The sequence below is a fragment of the Mobula birostris genome, chromosome 13, assembly GCF_030028105.1.
Source record: "Mobula birostris isolate sMobBir1 chromosome 13, sMobBir1.hap1, whole genome shotgun sequence".
NCBI classification, from domain to species: Eukaryota; Metazoa; Chordata; class Chondrichthyes; order Myliobatiformes; family Myliobatidae; genus Mobula; species Mobula birostris.
The window spans coordinates 16,933,318-16,954,178 of NC_092382.1; the positions used below are offsets into that span (position 1 = coordinate 16,933,318).

The 20,861-nt window shown below is 45.9% G+C and overlaps 1 protein-coding gene across 1 annotated transcript in view; it reads right to left on the reverse strand.

Annotated features, from left to right (window-relative positions):
* LOC140208451 (NACHT, LRR and PYD domains-containing protein 3-like) overlaps positions 1-20,861 on the reverse strand; it is a 133,269-nt gene that overhangs the window by 84,163 nt on the left and 28,245 nt on the right. The window lies entirely within an intron of this gene.

Sequence of the window (20,861 nt, forward strand, 5' to 3'; positions counted from 1 at the left end):
TCCTTCGACCTCTAAGTCATTACTTAAGCTCCTTCCAGGCTACCTTATAATTTCCTAGAGGCTTGCTTGGATGTTGCTTCCTAAACCTAAATAATGCTTCCTTTTCCCTCTTGCTTAAATGTTCTCATCTCTTGTGACCACAGTTTGTTTATATAAACATTCTTTCACTGTGGGTGGAACCGTATATAAGTGTTCCTGAAACAACCTTCACATTTCCATTGTGTATTTCCCCTTGAAAATGTTTTCCCAATTTACACCCCAAAGTTGCTCCGAATACCATTGTAACAATCCATCCACTAATTAAATACTGTCTCGTAGGGTCTGCTACTATCCTTGTCCATGACCATGATAAAAGTTGGGGTGTTGTGGTCACTGTCTCAAAAGGGCCACCCATTGTGACATCAGTCACCTGACCAGCATCATTGCCTCATATTAGATACAGTACGGCAACTCCTCCAGTGAGCCCATCCACATACTGTGTCAAGAATCCTTCCTGGACACACAACACATTCTGCCCCATTGACACACTTTGGAGCGAGGAGGTGGAATCAACATCAGGAAAGTTGAGGTCAACAATGATAACAACCTTGTTGCTTTTGCACCTTTCCCAACGCTGCCAAGTTACCTGCTCTCATTATCCCTGTGGCTTTGGGGGAGGCCTATAGAATACTCCCAGAATGATAGCCCCCTTTCCGTTTCTGACTTTCACCCACATTGATGTCCTCTGTGTATGTCGCTGTGATACCATCCCTAATTAGTACAGAGAATTCCCCCCCCATTCACCCCCCACCCCCATATGTATGATGAAACAACTAAAACCTGGAGCATCAAACACCAATCCTGCCCTTGTAACAGTCAGGTCTCTGTAATGGTGATAACATGCCATCCATTACTCGGATTTCCAGAAACTGCAGATTTTCTCTTTTTTTTTTGATAGGTCATCATTCAGTCATGGTATAAGTCATAATACATAGCAGAATTAGGTAAAATGGTCATTCTAGTCTGCTCCATAATCAATCATGAAGGATTATTTTTCCAACACTGTATTGTTGCTTCCCTGCTATAATACTCAACCCATTTAGCAATCCAGAACATGAATATACCCAACGATAGCCTCCACCACCCTCTGTGACATCAAATTCCACAGATGAACCAACATTTGGCTGAAGTAATTGCTCTCACCTCAGTTTTAAAGTGAAGCTTCTTTATTCTGAGGCAGCACTCTCAGATCCCAGACTCTCCGTCTAATCAAGACACCCTCTCCATTCCCACTGCATCCAGACTTGCTGTTATTCAGTTGGTGTAAATAATCACCCCCGCCCTAACTTCCACCCCCCCCACACCAAACCCCAACCACCATCCCTCTGAACCCCACTAAACACAGGCCCAGGTCCATCAAATGCTCCACATGCATAATGCTTATTCTTCAGATTATTCTTGTGAACCTTGTTATCAACAGCTGTACTGAATACATTTCCGGGGAAAACAGGACAATTGGTACCAGGATAATGTACTGGGAAAAGCTGTGCCTTCTTTACTCCTCTGTCAACTCTCACAAAATGTTCCAGGGTGAATGTAATACAGATAAACTGGAATCACTAGAAATGCTCAGCAGGTAAGGAACAGCTGTGGGGAGAGGAAAAAAGTTAGCAATTCGGTTTCCTAACCTTTCATCAGAATGGATTCAAACATCATCCAGTTTTTAGTGGAAAATCTTGGGTTGTTCTCCATGGAGTGGTAGGGACTGAGGGAAGATCGGATGGAGGTTTATAAGATTATGAAAGACATAGATAGAGTAGACGGGGAGTATTGTTTCACTGTTTAGAAATGTCTAATACCAGAGGACATGCAATGAAGGTGTGAGGGAGTAGTTGCAAAGGAAATGTGAGGGTAAGTTTTTCTACTCAGAGAGGTGTGGATGCCTGGAATGCATTGTCTGTTATGGTGGTGGAAGCCAACACATTGGAAGCTATTAAGAGATGTTTAGGTAGGCACATGGGTGTGAGGAAGATTGAGAGGATATGGACATTGTGTACGTAGGTGTCATTATTTTTTTTGGGGGGGGGGTTGATTTACTTTTTATCTGGTTTGGCACACCATTGCGGCCGATGTGCCTGTTCCTGTGATGTACTGTTCCATGTTCTGTTCTATCTTCAGCATCTTGAGTTTCCCTTTGACTCCCACTGGCAGATAGACAGGTGACAGTGAGGGGGAATTTCCAAAAGTGAATTGAATTCTGAAACCCCGGTCTATTTCTACTGGGGCAAACACAAAATAGCGTATTAATCACAGCCTCTCCCTGCGAGGGATGGAATGGGAACTCATTCTCTGCTTTGCTTCAGAACTTCAGAACCTCAGAACCAAACATCTGAGCACAGAACAGAAATACTCGCTCAACATCTCAAAAACCCGGACAACCTGATCCCCTGATTCATTTTATCTGGGTGAAAACGTGTGGTATCCCAGGATCCAACCTCAGAGGGTCACAGCCCACACCCAGAGCCTCACATATCTTTTCCACATATCACATTGGGTGTTTCCACATCTCACACTGACAGACTCACGCTACCAATATCCAGCCCCTGGAGACGTCTGCTTCACTGCGGAAGGAGGAACATCCAGCCACATCTGTAAAAGCACCAACGTAGACCGAAGCCCAAACACTACCAGTTCCATATTCCTGGAGCCCCCATCCCAAGATTGTATCTCAAGCACCAACTCTCCCAGGGCTCTTTGCTGCCGGTAATATGCGGCAGTGTCTCAGCTAATCCCAGTTCAATCTTCTTGCTGCGTGGGATCTCGCCCAGTACAGCTGGCTGCCATGTTTCCTGCAGTGTAGCAGGAACAAAATGTAAAATTATAAAGTAGAAAATGCTGGGAACTCAGTTCATCAGACTACATCTCTGAAAGGACAAATGGTGGAAGACCCAGTTTCAGAACTGAGACTGTTCGAGATGCTGCCTATCTGCTGAGCGTTTCCAGTATTTTCTCCTCCTTACTTTGAATTTCCTGCAACTGTAGTATTCTCTCCCTCCTCGTTTTAATGCACAGATAGTAACTGATTGTAAAATATCAACAACACCCTAAACAGTAAATGCCACCCCACCCCAACCCATTTGTTAGTTCTCAGTTCATCCTGACCCTGGTGTAATACATCCCATACAGTCAATGCTCACAGCATCCTTTCCTCCCACTGTCACTCTGTTACATTTGCTCCTGAGGCCACTGTCTCTACGCTGAGAGGCGGTGACCACAGAGCGATAAAAAGTACAACACTTGCTGCAGATCTGACAGGCCGTTACCCTGGAAACGGAGGAAGTGGCTCACCGAAAATAACCGAGAAAGGAAACAACAAACTCAACATCAGATGCTGTGAGTTTCATTATTACAAAGATTAACACTGCAGCCATTTTGTAACGGGGAAACTAAAATTGAGATGGCTGTTTTTACCCTGCCTCGTGCTGTATTCAATTAGACCTCTGGTAGTTCTTATTAACAAAGGAAAAAAAAACAACAAAAACACACAAAAAAATAAAAAAATAATAAAACAACAACGAATCCTGGAAAATTAAATGAAGTAAAAGGTGAAAGAGAGCACTTTACAACGATGACATAGGTCAGAAGAAAGTTTGCTGATACTGATCAGTGAGGTATCCTAAAATGACACAGCTAGAACAAACAATAAGAAATTTGGCATATACCGTTTGCCCCTGACCAAACTTTATCAATGAGTCATGGAAAGTATCCGATCTGGATACTTCCCGCCTTCGTACGGCTGCTGCTCTGCCCATGAGAAGTTGGAACATCAGAGAACTGTGGACACAGCTGAGCACAACATAGAAACAGGCCGCCCCCACCCCCCATGAACTGTCTCTATATTCCCCGTTGCCTCAGCAAAACAGGAAACAGAATCAAAGTTCTCCACAAACCTGGACATTCTCACCTCTCCCCACCCATCCGGTGGAAGATTAAAAGAAAACAGAAACATACCACTGGGCTGAAGGATGGCCTCCATTTTGCTGTGATATCAAATTGAATGTTCCCAGTATGATAGGACACAGCTTAATAAGATGGACTGTCGACCTCACTATCTAACTCCATGTGACCTTGGACCATATGTCTACCTGCACCGCACTTTCTCTGTAACCATAATGATTTGTTACATTCAGTTATTGTTTTATCTTCCATCACCTCAATGTTCTGTTGTAATGTATTGATTACTATGGATGGTTCGCAAGACAGGTTTTCACTATACCTCGGTACATGACAATAATAAACGATTCCCCACTTTAATTGTGTGGACACATCAAAGAGAACGAGCTTTTCCTCTGGAACATCTGTAGAGAGTTTTCACTAAAGTGTACACACTATTGAGGAACCCACATAGAAATATAGAAACATAGAAAATAAGTGCAGGAGTAGGCCATTCGGCCCTTCGAGCCTGCACCGCCATTCAGTACGATCATGGCTGATCATCCAATTCAGAAACCTTCCCTCCATACCCCCTGATCCCTTTAGCCACAAGGGCCACATCTAACTCCCTCTTAAATATAGCCAATGAACTGGCCTCAACTGTTTCCTGTGGCAGAGAATTCCACAGATTCACCACTCTCTGTTTGAAGAAGTTTTTCCTAATCTCGGTCCTAAAAGGCTTCCCCTTTATCCTCAAACTGTGTCCCCTCGTTCTGGACTTCCCCAACATCGGGAACAATCTTCCTGCATCTCGCCTGTCCAATCCCTGTAGGATTTTATACGTTTCAATAAGATGCCCCCTCAATCTTCTAAATTCCAATGACTATAAGACTAGGCGAACCAGTCTTTCATCATATGAAAGTCCTGCCATACCAGGAATCAATCTGGTGAACCTTCTTTGTACTCCCTCTATGGCAAGGAAGTCTTTCCTCAGAGTAGGGGACCAAAACTGCACACAATACTCCAGGTGTGGTCTCACCAAGGCCTTGTACAACTGCAGTAGTACCTCCCTGCCCCACTATTCGAATCCTCTTGCTATGAATGCCAGCATACCATTCGCCTTTTACACCGCCTGCTGTACCTGCATGCCCACTTTCAATGACTGGTGTATAATGACACCCAGGACTCGTTGCACCTCCCCTTTTGCTAATCAGCCACCATTCAGATAATATATATATATACACACACACACACATAAATGGAATACGCTTAATTCTCACATTAATATGGTCACATACCCGGAAATATCGGCAAGTCGTAACAGGGGAATGGAATCAAGAACAAAATGCCCAGACAGAAAGAGATGACGTCACAGATCTGGATGTCACTGCTGGTCTCAACGGGTGAAAGATAAAACTGCTCATACACGTGGGGTGATGCCCCGAACGTGGAGTTACTGCCATTAATCTTCTCTGTCTGCAAGAGCACAACAGGCCGAATGGCCGCTTCCCGTGTACTGGAACTATGTAAAACAATTGTCGACCCCAGGCATCGCTGCAGGTGAAGTTTAGATCCGCTACCAGGCCGGGTGATGGACATGAAGATCCCCGGGTAAAACTCCACAGATGGGAGTAGTTCCAGCATCCCGCCTCATCCCGCTCCCAGGACTAGAGCAACAGGGGCTGAGCGGAGGCTCATCTCCGGCGGCTCGGTGTGAAGGTCCCACAACCAGGATCGACCCCGGCAAGTTTTGGCCAGCAACCCGGACCGAAACCGCCTGTCCGTGTGACTTAACGATACTCACTACCCATCGTCAGATTTCCCGCTCGGGACCGGCCTCAATACTCACCGATGGGAGCTTCCCCCGCAGACAGTAAATCTTCCCCCGGCTCCCCGCCGACGATCCGCATCAACGCTGAACGGAAAGGAAACCACCGACTGTCGAGACTGAGCATGCGCAGTATGAGCTCCGCGTCTCCAGCGCTGTGGTGGGCGGAGAGCGGTGGTGGGGGAGCGGACACAAACCTGCAGATGCTGCAGCTCCGCGGTAAACGGGATTGGCGAGTCTCTCATGTCAATATTAGAATCAGGTTCAATATCACCGGCACGTGTCATAAAAATGTGTTGCCTTTACGGCAGCAATACTAAGTAATACATAATAACAGAGAAAAACTGTGAACCACAATAAGGACGTGTGTGTGTGTGTGTGTACAATTTTTTGAGAAGCACAGATGAATGCAAGAGGTTCAAATCTCCCGTAAATAGGGTCATACATCGGGAAACAGTGGCTGCACTTCAGCAGGTCATAACGGTAAAATGGGCTGAAAAACAAATGCCCACCCACAGTGGGAGGAGGTGACTAATCTGGACGCCACCGCCTTGTCTGAACGGGCGAAAAATGAAAGATGAAAGATGGGTATAGTCCCGGCATCACCGCCTCATTCCTCCCCCGCCCGTCAGGACGAGAACAACAGGGACTGAGCGGAGGCTCATTTCGGACGGTTCTCTGTGAAGGTCTCACAACCCGGACCGACGCCGGCAGGTTCTGCTCCAGGAAGCGGGGCGAGGCCGCCAATTCGGAGAAGTTAACGGCACTGACTGCCCAAGATCAGGCCTCCCCGCTTGGGACCAGCCTCGATACTCACCGATGTGAACTTGATATCTTCACCCCGCAGTCAGCGATCCCTCCCTCGGCTCAGTAAAGCAGAGCGGAGGGCGGGACTTGGGAAAAAAAGCGGTGTGACGAACCAGCAGCAATAGATTACAAATGGAGTCTGGTTTTGATGTTAAAACCACTATCTTTATTAGTAACTACTTATAATATCTTAACTTAAGCAGGATAAACAAAAGTTAACAGTGTTACGTAGGCACATATGTGTGTGGCTTCCAAGGTAACAAACTTGGAAACAAAGCTAGAGTCTTACGAGGGTGAAATATGCAAGTTCGGTTGTCCACGAAGTGAATAATGGGAGAGAGAGAGAGATATCTGTAATCCCAGGCAAATGCAGAGAGTAGGCGATCACGTCGAATTTCACAGATAAACGGAAGAGCCGTCGTCGAAGATCTTATCCGTTGAATCAATCCAAAGTCCACTCAAATATCTCACCAAAGTGACCTGTCACAGGAATGTCGTCTTCAAGTGGTGACCACATCATATACCCAGGCAAGGGTTAACTTCGAGTGGTCCCACAGGACATTCCTGAACCCACTCCGATGGATTATACGATGTTTGAGACACGCTCATCTGGAGCAATCCTGCCCCGGCAGTTCTTAGTTCCAACTCGTACTCAGACTGCCAGAGTAGCTGTTCGTTCGTTCGTTCGTTCGTTCTCTCTTTCTCTTTCTCTGTCTCTATTTTAATCTGCACAAACTGTGAAAGCTTCTGACTGACGTCATAGTCCCGTCTCACTCAGGCGCTCTTAAAGTAACAGTCCACAGTGCGAAACCGCAGGCCCGTAACACCCGCAACTGCTGCACATCTGCGGTAATGTGTGATCACGTGACCGGTGGGAGGGTCTCCCCTGACAATGTCAGAATCTGGTTTAATATCACCGGCAATGTCCTGGAACGTGTGATCTTTACGGCAGCAGTACAATGTAATTCATCATAGCCGAAAAAAGTAAATTTATAGATGTGTGTGTGTGTGTGTGTATTAAATTAAATAAGAGTGCAAAATTTAAATTAAAGCGTAATTAACCGATTCTCCACTGTAGTTGTGTGGAAATATAAGACAGCCTGGATTGCTGATTTAGATCTTCCAGGGGGAGGTTTAATTGTACTGTACACATTTTTGAGAAGTGCAAATAAATGGAAAAGTTGTTAAATCTCGGAAAGATGTGGTCATAGAAACATAGAAAACATACAGCACAATACAGGCCCTTCGGCCCACAAAGCTGTGCTGAACATATCCCTACATTCGAACTACCTGGGTTTTACACATAGCCCTCTATTTTTCTACTGCTGCATATAGTCATCCAGGAGACTATTCAAAGACCCTATCGTTGCCGGCTCCACCATCTCCACCGGCAGCCCATTCCACGCACTCACCACTCTCTGCGTAAAAGTCTTAACCCTGACATCTTCTCTGTATCTGCGTCCAAGCACCTTAAAACTGTGCCCTCTCGTGCTAGCAATTTCAGACCTGGGAAAAAAGCCTCTGAATATCCACACGATCAATGCCTCTCATGATTTTGTACACCTCTAATAAAGATAATTGAGGTCGAATCGTTCGGATAGAGATGGTGCTCGGTACTCGGTGTCGGAGGGCTGATCGGAGCTCGAGGTTTTCTGAAGACTCAGAGTTGACTGTGTTGGAGCATGGCAGGGAGAGTTTTCTTCCTTCTCCCGTCTGCGTGAGATGCGGACTGTTCCTCATCAAGTTATGGTATTGTTGCACTGTTGTAACTATATGTTATAATGTCTTGGTCTGTCCGGTGTTTTGTGATATCACACCGGAGGAAATATTGTATCATTTCTTAATGCATGCATTACTAAATGATAATAAAAGAGGACTGCGAGTCTTCATAATCTAATTTTACAAATTATCCAGCTGCTGCTGGGTGATCAGATTAAATCGGTTATTTCCCTCAGTCCTATTTCTCGGAGCACTGTAACTGCAGATTCCAAATATAGTTGTAAAGTGTACCGAAATTTCGACCCTCCTTGTGGAACACGGCTGCCCGCTGCCTTCCGGCCAGAATTGACTCTAATCATCTGCCTCCTGTGAGTAAGCCAATTGTGAACCAATCAGCCAGGTTTCCCTGTGTCCCATGCCTCCTGACTTTCTGAATGAGTCCACTATGGGGAACTGATCAAACGCCTGACCAAAATTAATGCACCCACATCGACAGTTCTGATTCTTCTGTTTGTTTTAATTTCACTTTTTCAAATAATTCTGTCTGGCTCAGAAAGGACTACACGTCCCTGAATTGTAGTCTGTGTTGCGTATTAATGATAATTTTGTTTTTGTTCCACAACACTCTTTGCCCTCTCATTCACTATACCAGTCCCACCCTGGTCTGACTGTCCAAATGCACCAACTCTCACTTGTTCAAGTTGAAAACTACTGACCATTTCTCAGACCATTTCCGTAACTAACCAAGATGTCTTGGAAATTCATTGTAACCTGTTGCAATATCAGCTAGACTCCCGAAATTAGTATCAAACTGGCTAACCGTGCCATGTACATTCTTATACAAATCAATGGCATGAATAACAAATTAATGAGGTCTCGACACTGACACACACATCCCACTCGTCACAGGCCTCCATTCGCTAAATCCATCTTCAATCATCACCCTCTGCTTCTTGTTCTCGATCCCGGTGTGAATCCACCTCGCTAGCTCCCCGTGAATCCCATGTGACCAAACCTTCCAGATCAGCTGCCATGCGGGATCTCCTTACAGACATTTCCAAAGTTCAGATGAACAACATCACTGCCCTATTTCATCAATCCTCATAGTTAGCTGTTCAAAAATCTCCAGAATACTTGAGAGGTATGATGTCCCACTGGGTGTGCAGACGGCAATTTCCCCATAACCAATGTCCAACCGCCTCAGACTTCAGCTTCACTGCAGACTGAGGAAATTCCAAACCAGCTGTCGAATTACCAACCTGGACTGAAGCCTGTATACTGCCAGTTCCATATTCTCAGAGTCACCTGCCCAATATTATCACCCGTACAAAGACGCTCTGGTGCCGGTGATTTGCCGTGATGTTCCTACTATTTCCAATTCACAAACTGAGATGGAACTGGAACCTAATGACCCTCTGCCGTGGCCAGTGGTCAGGCTGGTTCCCCGGTCTGTAGATTGTGAGAGGATGCAGATACACTTCAGCTTGTTTCCAACGACTAAACTGAGCACATTTGATCACAATGCCATTGCTGTGTGGGATCTTGCCCAGCACAGCTATCTGCCATGTTTCCCCTCAGTGTAGCAGGAACAAAATGTAACATTATAAAGTAGAAAATTATGAGAACTCAGGACATCAGTTTACATCTATGAAAGGAGAAATGGTGGAAGACCCAATATCAGAACTGGAACTGTCCAAGATGCTGTCGATCTGCTGAGCTTTTCCAGTATTTTCATCGTCTTACTTCAAATTTCCTGCAACTGTAGTATTCTCTCCCTCTTCATTTTAATGCACAGATGGTAACTGATTGCAAAATATCAGCAACGCACTAAAATCTAAATACCACCCCACTCCAACCAGTTCGTCATTTCAGAGTTCATTCTGACCTTGGTGTGATTCATTCCATACAGTCAATGCTCACAGCATCCTTTCCTCCCACTGTCACTCTGTTACATTTGCTCCTGAGGCCACTGTCTCTACGCTGAGAGCCGGTGATCACAGAGTGATAAAAAGTGCAACACTTGCTGCAGCTCTGACGGGCCGTTACCCTGGAAACGGAGGAAGTGGCTCACCGAAAATAACCGAAAAAGGAAACAACAAACTCAACATCAGATGCTGTGAGTTTCATTATTACAAAGATTAACACTGCAGCCATTTTGTAACGGGGAAACTAAAATTGAAATGGCTGTTTTTACCCTGCCACATGCTGTATTCAATTAAACCTCTGGTATTTCCAGCTATCAAAAAAAAACACACAATCCTGGAAAAGATGCAAAACAAAACTTCACAATGAAGGCAAAGTTTAGAAGAGAGATTGCTGAAATATATCATTGCGGCAATGGGATACAGACTGGACAGAGGTTGAACAAGATGAGCAGGGAATGAGCAGATGAAACCAGGTGGGAAAAGGAATGTCGTCCAGTAATACACAGATACTGAAATAATAGTACACACTACTAGATAACAGATTCCAATATAACAAAGCCAGAACAAACAATAAAAACTTTGGTATATGTCCTTTTCCACTCTACACATTTTATCAATGCTCCGCAGAGAGTATCCCATCCGGGTACTTCACATCTTCACACGGCTACCGCTCTTCCTTTAACTGAATGAAATAGCGGAGAACTGTGGACACAGCTGAGCACATCATAGAAACCAACTTCCCCTCCATGGACTCAGTCTACACTCCCCACTGCCTCAGTAAATCAGCCAACATAATGAAAGATCCCCACAACCTGAACATTCTCACTTCTCACCCTCCCACTGGGGCGAAGATAAAATAAAACAGAAACATACCACCCAGGCTCCGTGACGGTGTCCATTCGGCTGTGATAAGCGAACTGAATGTTCCCCAGCGGGATGAGTGGACTCCTGACCTCACAGTCTAAATCGATGTGACCTTGTACTACACATCTACCTGCACTGTACTTCCTCTGTAACCAGAATGAGTTGTCACACTCTGGTATCGTTTTACCTCAATGTACTGCTGTAATATATTCATGTGTATGGATAATACCGAAGACACGGTTTTCACTCTACTTCTGTACATGTAAATCAAACTAAAGATTCCCCATTTTAATCGAGTGGAAATATTAGACACCTGGGTTGCTCCTTTGGAACTTCTGGAGGGAGTGTACACATTTCCGACAAACCCAGATAGATGAAAATAGAAGACTTAATTCTTGCATTAATAGGGCCAGATATTGAGAAGCATTTCGGCAAGTAATAGCAAAGGAAAAAAGATGGAAATAAACTTCCCAGTCCCCGAGAGGACGTGAGAGATCTGGATCTCACTGTCCTGTCTGAAAGGGTAAAGATGAAACTACTCATACACGTGGATCAGTGTCCCGAGGGAGCGATTACTCTGTTTAACCCTGGAGTCTGCAAGAACACAACAAGCCGAACGGCCGCTTCCAGTGTAAAACAATTATCGACCCCAGGTATCGATCTCGGTGAAGTTTGGATCCGATACCTGGCCGGCTGATGGGGGTAAAGTTTTGCAGGTACAACTGAACGGATGGGTTCAGTCTCGGCATCACCACCTCATCCCGCTCCTGGGACCAGAACAACCGGGGCTGAGCGGCGGCTCATCTCAGGCGGTTCGGTGTGACGGTCCCATAACACGGACCGACCATGACAGGTTGTGTCCAGGAAGCGGGACGAGGCTGCCAGTTCGAGGAAGTTAACGGGACTCTCTGCCCAACAAAAGTTCCCTCCTCCACGGGATCGGTTTCAGAACTCATCGATGGGAAATTGTCGGTCTCGTTCTCCCCTCGGGACCAAACGGCGATCCGATTCAACAGAGAACGGAAAGTTAACCATTGCCCACCCGGAGACTGTGAGAGCGGCGGCGGGGCCGCGGAAGCAATCGGAAGCAGATCAGCGTTTGAAATGGGAGCAAGAAACTGGATCACGTGACGGGTGGAGGGTCTCCTATCTGAGCCGGTTCCTCAGCTCCTCGGTTCCCACACTCTGCCCGACCTACCTGCCGCATTACACATGTAATTTCATATTTCCACCAGCTTCATTTTAAATTTTTCTACGGTACCTTCGCCGTCTCCATCGCTCGCCGCAACCCACCTCGTCTGACACACAATTCAGACCTGAACAGGTATTGTACAGGTTTCATTCATATAACTTCTATGTTTATAAACACTGATTTCTATTCACATTCCTCCGGCCTCACTGGACAGGAACACTGAAACATCGTGAGAAACAGCAGGAGGTGGCCATTCAGGCCCTCCAACCATCAACAAGATGACGGCTGCTCTCCCATCTCAGCCACATGTTTCTGCCCGATCCTCATTTCCTCGGTCTTCACACATCTGCCGGCCTCTGTTTAATGTGAAGACGATCAGAGATCGTCATCGTCCTCCAGGGATCAGTCTGCTGAATCTCTGAAACAAATACTCTCTAATCTCCTTGATAATCCTCCATGGAATTAAAATCCATCTTTGGCAGCCCCGTGTTGCCCCAACCACTCACTTCCCACCCCCGTTACTATTTCCACCTTCCCACCTCCCCCTCACCTGGATCCACCTCTCACTCCCCAGCTCTTGCCCCATCCCCACCCCTCACCTCTTTTCTCTGACTATTTCCCGTCCACTCTCAGTCCAGAGGGAGGGTCTCGGCCCGAAATGTTGACGGTCCATTTCCCTCCACAGATGCTGCCCGACCCACTGAGTTCCTCCGGCAGTTTGTTCTTTGGTCTGTGTGACCCGTGTTAGTGTGGGGAGCGGGATTTTACACCATATTCCAGCACAATCTCACCAAAGCCTAAATAATTGTTACGGTAATTACCAGACTTAAACATGAGAAAGCCTGCAAATGCTGGAAATCCAAAGCAACACACAAAATGCTGGAGAAACTCAGCGTATCAGGCAGTATCTATGGAAAAGAGTAAACCGTCGACATTTTGGGCAAAGAGCCTTCTTCGTTACTGAGGAAGGAGAAGGAAGATATCTGAATAAAAACAGGTAGGGGAAAAGAGGCGAGCTGGAAGGTGATAGGTGAAGTCAAGTGTCGTACAGGTCAAGGGCTGGAGATGAAAGAATCAGAGACGTGTTAAAAGGAGAAAGGTGAAGGAAGGGATCCAGGGAGAAATGATAAGCCGGCGAGAAGAAATGAAAGTTCACAGTGTGGAATAGAGAAGTTTGCGGGGTGGGTGATTTGTTTACTGGAAGGAGAATTCAATATTCATATAATCAGGTTGTGGGATGGAATACAAAATGTTGCTCCTCCGCTCTGAGGGTGGTCTGATCTTGGCACAAAAGGAGATCATAAATCGAGACATCGGAATGGGAATCAGGATTAAAATGTTTGGCCACTGTGAAGTCCCCCTTGTGGTAGATGATACCGAGATGCTCAACAAAACGGTCTCCCAACTTATGGCGGGTCTCACCAATGTAAAGGAGGCCGCATCGGAAGCATAGGACACAATGGATGACCCCAGCAGATTCGCAGGTGAAATGTTGCCTCACCTGGAAGGACTGCTTTGGCCTCTGAATGGAGGTGAGGGAGGAGGCGTACGGGTCGGTGTAGTACTTAGGCCGCTTGCAGCGATAAGTGGGTGGAGGGAGATTAGTGAGGAGGAATGAATGAACAAGGGAATTGTGGAGGGAGTGATCCCTGTTGAAGGAAGAAGGCAGGGTGGGAGCAAGGAAGCTAAAGATATGATTAGTTGTAAGATCTATTTGGAGATGGTGGAAGTTGCAGAGGCTGAAGGGGTGGTAATTAAGGACAACAGGAACTCTATCACTATTATAGTGGTGGGAAGATGGGGTGAGCAGGAACGGAAGGAAAGTGGAGGAGAAATGAGTGAGGACAGCATCAATAGTGGAAATAGGACAGCCACATGATGGGAACAGATGTGGCGGAAGCGAAGAATAATATAATGTACTTTTGACCTTCACCCTACCCACTGCACCTGAGTCCCTCACCATTTAAACACACTCAATGTTTCTGTTTCTCCGACAGAAGTGGGTGATCTCACATTTCCCACATCGGGCTCCAGCTGGCCTGTTGTTCCCACTCTCTTCTTTTGCCTCCATCACCCCGAAACCTCTCGACAACAGACACAGAACATAGCACAGTACAGCACAGGAACAGGCTCTTCTGCCCACAATGGTGTTCTGAACCAATTAAATTAGTAATCAAATGTCCAACTAAACTAATCATTTCTGCCTGCACCATGTTCACAATCCTTCCATTTCCCTCACATTCACGTGACAATCTAAACACCTCTTACAAATCCCCAATATATCTGCCTCTACCACCACAGCAGGCAGCACATTCCAGTCGCACCACTCTGTGGGGGGAATACTTACCTCTCACATCCTCTTTGACACCACCTCACCTTAAATGCAAGCATTAGATATTTCAACCATGAGAGAAAGTTATTGTCTATCTACACTACCTATGCTTCTCATAATCTTATAAACCTCTACCTAGTCTCAGGCCAGCCTGCACCACACTAGAGAAACAATCCAAGTTTTACACTGGAATGATCGAAGTGTCCTGGGAAATGGACTTGTGTGGAACATTCAATTTAAATTCATTCTCCTACAGCACAGAGTTTGTCCTACCTCTCGTTACAGCTCATGCCTTACAACCAACGTCCACCCACCCGACCGGAAACTTCTGCTTCATTGCAGAAGGAAGAAAATCCAGCCCCATTTGCAGAAGCACGAAGCCAAAGACAAAGTCCAGACACTGCCAGTTCCATAATCCTGGAGCCCGATCCCAGGATTTTAGTCCAATCACCAACACTCTCAGGACTCTTCCCAGTCGGTAATACGCTGCGGTGTCTTGTCTGTTCCCAGTTCTAAAACTAACACCTCCCTCGTCCCAAACAGAACTGGAACCTGATGATGCTTTAACTGGGCAGGGAACCCAGGCTATGGGTCACCAGCAGCTGGGAATATATTTTAACTTTTCACCAGCAGGTAAATTGAGCACATTTGTTCACCATGTTATTGCTGAGCGGGATCTGGAGCAGAGCAATTCGCCGCCACAACTCCCGTAGTGTAACAAGAACAAAATCTTTTAATATAAAATTGAAAATAAATCACTGGAAGCTCACTACAGGTTTTTCTTCTTTTTGATGTACAAATATTGACTGACTGCAAGCTGTTAGCGACATTCTAATCAGATTTGTATAAATGCAATCCCTACATTCATTAGTTATCTTCTTCATTCCAACAAAGGATTCACATTCCAGGCAGTGAATGCTCAAGGCATCCGGGCATCCACACCGGCTCCAGAGGCCACTGAGGGGCGGTGACCAGAGAGCAATAGAAATGTTCGAAACTCCTTGCAGCTCTGGTGGGCTGTTACCCTGGTGATGGAGGAAGTGGTTCAGGAGAACTAAGTGAAATAAGAAATAACAGACTCAACCTGACATGCTTTGAGCTTCATTATGACAAAGATGAACAGAGAACACTCGGCCATTTTGTAATGGGGAAGCTAAAATTCCAAAGTCTGTTTTAACCCTGTCTCGGGGTGCATCCAGTAAATCTGTTGGTAGTTCCATCCCTACAGAACTTCCAGCAGTGCAGAAGCTGTTCCGAAATCAAAACACGCTGTTGGATGCGGCTTGTCTGTTCCAAATGTCACGATAGGATATTTACAAAGGACATCACACAATGCATTGTGGTGATAACCATTAAGTGTCCTTCTCTGTTCAATTGAGTGTTTAAAAATTCCATCATATTCTTGTGTCTGCAAATAACTTATAACTACAATCAACCACAGGCATTGATGTAGGTTTTATTCAGATCCTGCTACTGGACAGATTGATGGCAGGGAAGCTCCCCAGATACAATTGAATGGGTTGAGATTGTGACCTCAGATACAATATTCCCTTCCTGTTAAAAACTTCTTGAACCCATCCACTCCATCCAGACCTCATGATTTCATTGAGGTTCCTGTTCCCAGAGTCACCATCCCACCATTGAGAACAGACCCAGAGACACCAAATTCCCCTCATACTTAAAACCTTTCATTCCAGAATCACTCTTGTGAACTTTGCAAACGAAAACTGGAATAAGCACATTTCCATGAATAACAGAAAATTTGCTGGCTGGATAATTTATTCAGAAAACCTGTGTTTTCCGTACTGCCCCAATAGCTGTCTCAAGCTATCTCCTGATGATCTGATATATCTGTGCGTGGAGCCGAAAGAGATGGGAAGATCTTTAATGATAACTCTGTGCCTGAATTTACTTGGGAGTTAGATATAGAAACAAGGAACGTTAGTTAAGTCATAGATTGTATAGGGATTACACATCAGGAGCTTGCTGTCTTGATATGAATTAGGATGTATAAATCCCCTGGGCCTGAGAAGGTGTACCTCGGACCTTATGGCAGGCTAGTGCAGAGACTACAGGAGCCCTGGCAGACACGGAATGTTTCAAAGGTATGGTTAATATCAGAGCAATATCTACAATATACTTCCGGAAATCATTTGTCTTTGCAACCATGTTGCTGGTATTTAAGGAACTGAGTTACTGGGGTAGGTTTGAACTGTTATAAACTGATTCCCTGATGCACAGAATGACGGCAGATGTTAGCAGGGGTTCCCAATCCTTTTTATGCCATGGACCCCTACCATTAACCATGGCATCCGTGGACCCCAGGTTGGGAATACCTGCTTGAGGTATACAAAACTACGATGGTAGAAATAGTGTGAATGCGTGCAGGCCTTTGGCCTTCAGGTTGGGTAAGGTCATGGGTTTAGGACAAAAAGTGAAATATTTAAAGGGAATTTGAGGACCAACTCCTTCACTCAGAAGGTGGTGCAAATGTGGATGCAGGTTCAATTGCAGTATTGAAGAGACGTTTGTGTGGGTACATGGATGAGGGAGGTATAGATGTCTATGGTCTGGCTGCACGTGGATGGGTCCAGGCAGAGAATGGCACAGATTAGATGGGCCGAAAGCCCTGTTTCTGTGCGGTAAGAGAATGAATTACATTGTGCGTCCTACACAAGTCCATTTCCCAGGAGACTTCAATCATTCCAACGAAATCTTCTAAAAAACTGCAAATACAAGAAATACTCTACAGATAAAGAATATCTGTGGAGAGGAACAAAGTTAATGCTTCAGCTCCAACACCCCGTGTCAGAATAGCTACAAACAATTTCTGATTTGATTTCAGGTCTCCAGCATCTTGAGTGTTGCTTTAATTTCCAGCTGCTCACAGACAGATGACAGTGAATGGGAATTTCCAAACACGGTGACAATACTGAACCCGAGGTAGATAACCAACAATGCAAACACTGAACAGATCATTCCAGATAGTCACTACCTCTGTGTATTGAGATGACCTCGCAGGTCTATTCGATCTCTCTGATCTTTGGTACGTGTGCCCATTCAGCCCCTCTAACCATCAACAAGATGGCGGCTGCTCTCCCGTCTCAGACACATGTTTCTGCCCCATCCTTATTTCCTCCATCCCTTCAATCTCCACACATCTGCCGACCTCTGCTATACGTGAGGACGATCACTGAGTCTTCACCACCCTCTGTGGTGGGGATTTACAGACATTCACCACCCTCGGAGTGGGGACATTTCCCCTCATCTCAGTCCCGGACAGTCCACCCCCTTTTTCAGAGACTGGGATCCCTGGTTCAACCGGTAATGATGTTGTGCATTTTAATGTGTTCACCTCTCAGTCCTCGATTCTCCAAATGGAAGGGTAATCGCATTTGTTCTTTCTTCATATGATGACTCACCACTCCAGGGATCAGTCTGGTGAATCTTCATTGCACTCTCCAATGTCTTTGTTAATCCTCTATGGAATTAATTTCCAACGACTGCAGCCCCATGTTTCCCCCTACCTACTCTTATCCCACCCCTGACACTACCTCCACCTTCCCACCTCGCCTCTCACGTGCATCCACTTCTCACTCCCCAGTTCTTGCCCCATCCCCACCCCTCACCTCTCTTCTCAATTTCCCATCTACTCTCAGTCTTAAATACCCCCGACCTGGCTCCACAGCTGCCTCTGCTAATTTCACAAATTCACTACACTCTGACTTTGTCTGTATCTCTGTTATAAATAGACGCCCCTCTATCCTGAGGCTGATTCACCATTTTAATTGTGTGGAATTTGACCGCCTGGATTGCTGATTGGGATCTTCCGTCGGGAGAATTAAGTGAAATGCATGCATCTTTCAGTAGCCCGGATAGCTGGATAATAATGAATAAATGGCCGACAGGTCGGGGAAGTTAACAGGACACACTGCCCAACATCAGGCCACCCATGTCAACACTGGTGTCAGTACTCAGTGATGGAAATGTGGTCTTTCCCCCGGAGGACCCTGTACCTCTCCCGATCCCACAGACGATCCGCTTCAATAACGAACAGGAAATAACCACCGCCCTCCGGGGGCTGTGTGCATGCGCAGAGTGATTATTGCGCAATCAGAGCGGAGGGTCTCCCCAGGGAACAAATTCCAGTGACTCACTCCGTGGGGGAAAATCAAACTTACCCCTCACATCTCCTTTAACCTACCCACTCTCACTTTAAATGCATGGCCTCTTATCTCATATATTTCAACCCCGGGAAAAAAGATATTGTCTATCTACTCTATAGATGTCTCTCATAAACTTATAAACGTCTATCAAGTCTCACCCCAGCCTGCGTGTGTCCAGAGAAAACAACACAAGTTTGTCCAGCCTCTCGTTATAGCTCATGCGATCTAATCCAGGCAATATCCTGGTAAACCTCTTCTGCACCCTCTTCAAAGCCCCAACATCCTTCCTAGAATGGGGGCAACCAGAACTGTATGAATTACTCCAGATGTGGTCTAACTAGTTTTATAAAGCTGCAACACAACTTCCCGACTTTTGAACTCAGTGCTTCAACTAATAAGGACAACCACGCCATTTGCCTTCTTAACCACCCGATCTAACTGTGCAGTCTCTTTCAGGGAGCGATGAACTTAGAGTCTAAACTCCCTCTGATCATCAACACTGTTCAGGGTTTTGCATTTAACAGTGTACTGTCTCTACATTCGAACTACAGGTCTGCCAAGATGATCTTCACCAATCAAATCTCACTGAGATTTCTCAGGTCCTGTTGAATTTATTGCCAAGTGCATAAGTACGGGAAGGTACAGGTACAGAGAAACACTGACTTGCAGCAGCATCACAGGCAGGTGCATTCAGATAACACACAGAACAGAAATTATACAATTCTCTGTCAGTAACAATATAGAAATATGTTTTACGTCATCCTGCTAACAGGACCAGAACAACAGGGACTGGACGGCGGCTCATCTCAGACGGTTCCGTGTGAAGGTCTCACATCTCGGACCGACCCCGGCAGATTCTGTCAAGGAAGCGAGGCGAGGCCGCCAGTTCGGGAAAGTTCATCCCCTCCCCCTTCAGGTTTCACCGATCACCTTGTGTTTCTCTCTCCCTTTCCCACCCCCACCTTTCATTCTCCAGTCCTGCCGAAGAGTTTCCGCCTGTAACGTCCCAATTCACTCTCACTATGGAATGAGCAAAGTCACTTTAACCCTTTCTCCAGCAGGGAAACAGATAATACCTATACCCTGATATAGGAGACACCACTTACATCTGATCCCGTAACCGGATGGTGTTCAGTGCGGTGCCGGGTAACCACAGTCTGACTTCCTGGATGAGCGATAATGGACCTGGATCAGAGTGCTTAAGCTGCACAGACAGGTCAGTCTGAGATGAGGCATAAATTGACATTTTCGGACTCCAATGGGTGCTAAATAACTCGCACATCACCTGACAACAGATGACGGGCGCGCAGGGTTTCCCAAATGGTCTCATCGTGAGCCCGGGAGCGCGAGAGTAATGAGCTCCGCGAGAGCGCGCGTGTCGGGCAGTGGGCGGGGCGGTGAGCTGAGCTGGTGCGCGAGAACCCCAGGGAGTCTGCACCGGGATTGACAGGGAACGGGGAGCGTGTCTCTCGGTCCGATACCGTGCTGTCCAGCACCCCGAGTTAGTCATAAATCCGACCCCCTAACGCAGCTGGGGCACATAAATAACCCACAAAGCTGGACTAAAGATGCTGCCTGGCCTGCTGCGTACACCAGCAACTTTGATATGTTTGCGTAAGTAATTAATGTTTGTTTTCAGTTCAAATACATAAATAAAGTCCTATCTCCCTCCAATGCAATCATTATACCAGCTTACATTAATTAAATTGTCAGAGTTTTTTCTGGTCAGCGGACCAACATGCATAACCGGACCACACGGGCCCCTCAAAACTGCTGATGCAGATACTGACATCATTGCTGAACTGATCCAAAATTTCATCATGCATTCCCCATGTCCATCCCTGTAATACTTCAAACCCGCTGTTTATCAATAATCTCGGCCTTCGACAGAATCAAAGACTTAGCGTCCACTGGCGATAAACGAGAAGAGTTCAAATAGCTCACAATCGACACAGGAACAATAGATGTATTCGTCTGCAATAAGAAACTCTGAAAAAGGAACGTGTGTCCGCTGTACAGCTCTCACACCCTTGCTTTGAAACAGGAGGCCATTGTTTTAGAGCTGATCTTAATCTTTACCTAACCTGTGGAAAATGTAAATCATGCAAGCAGGAAA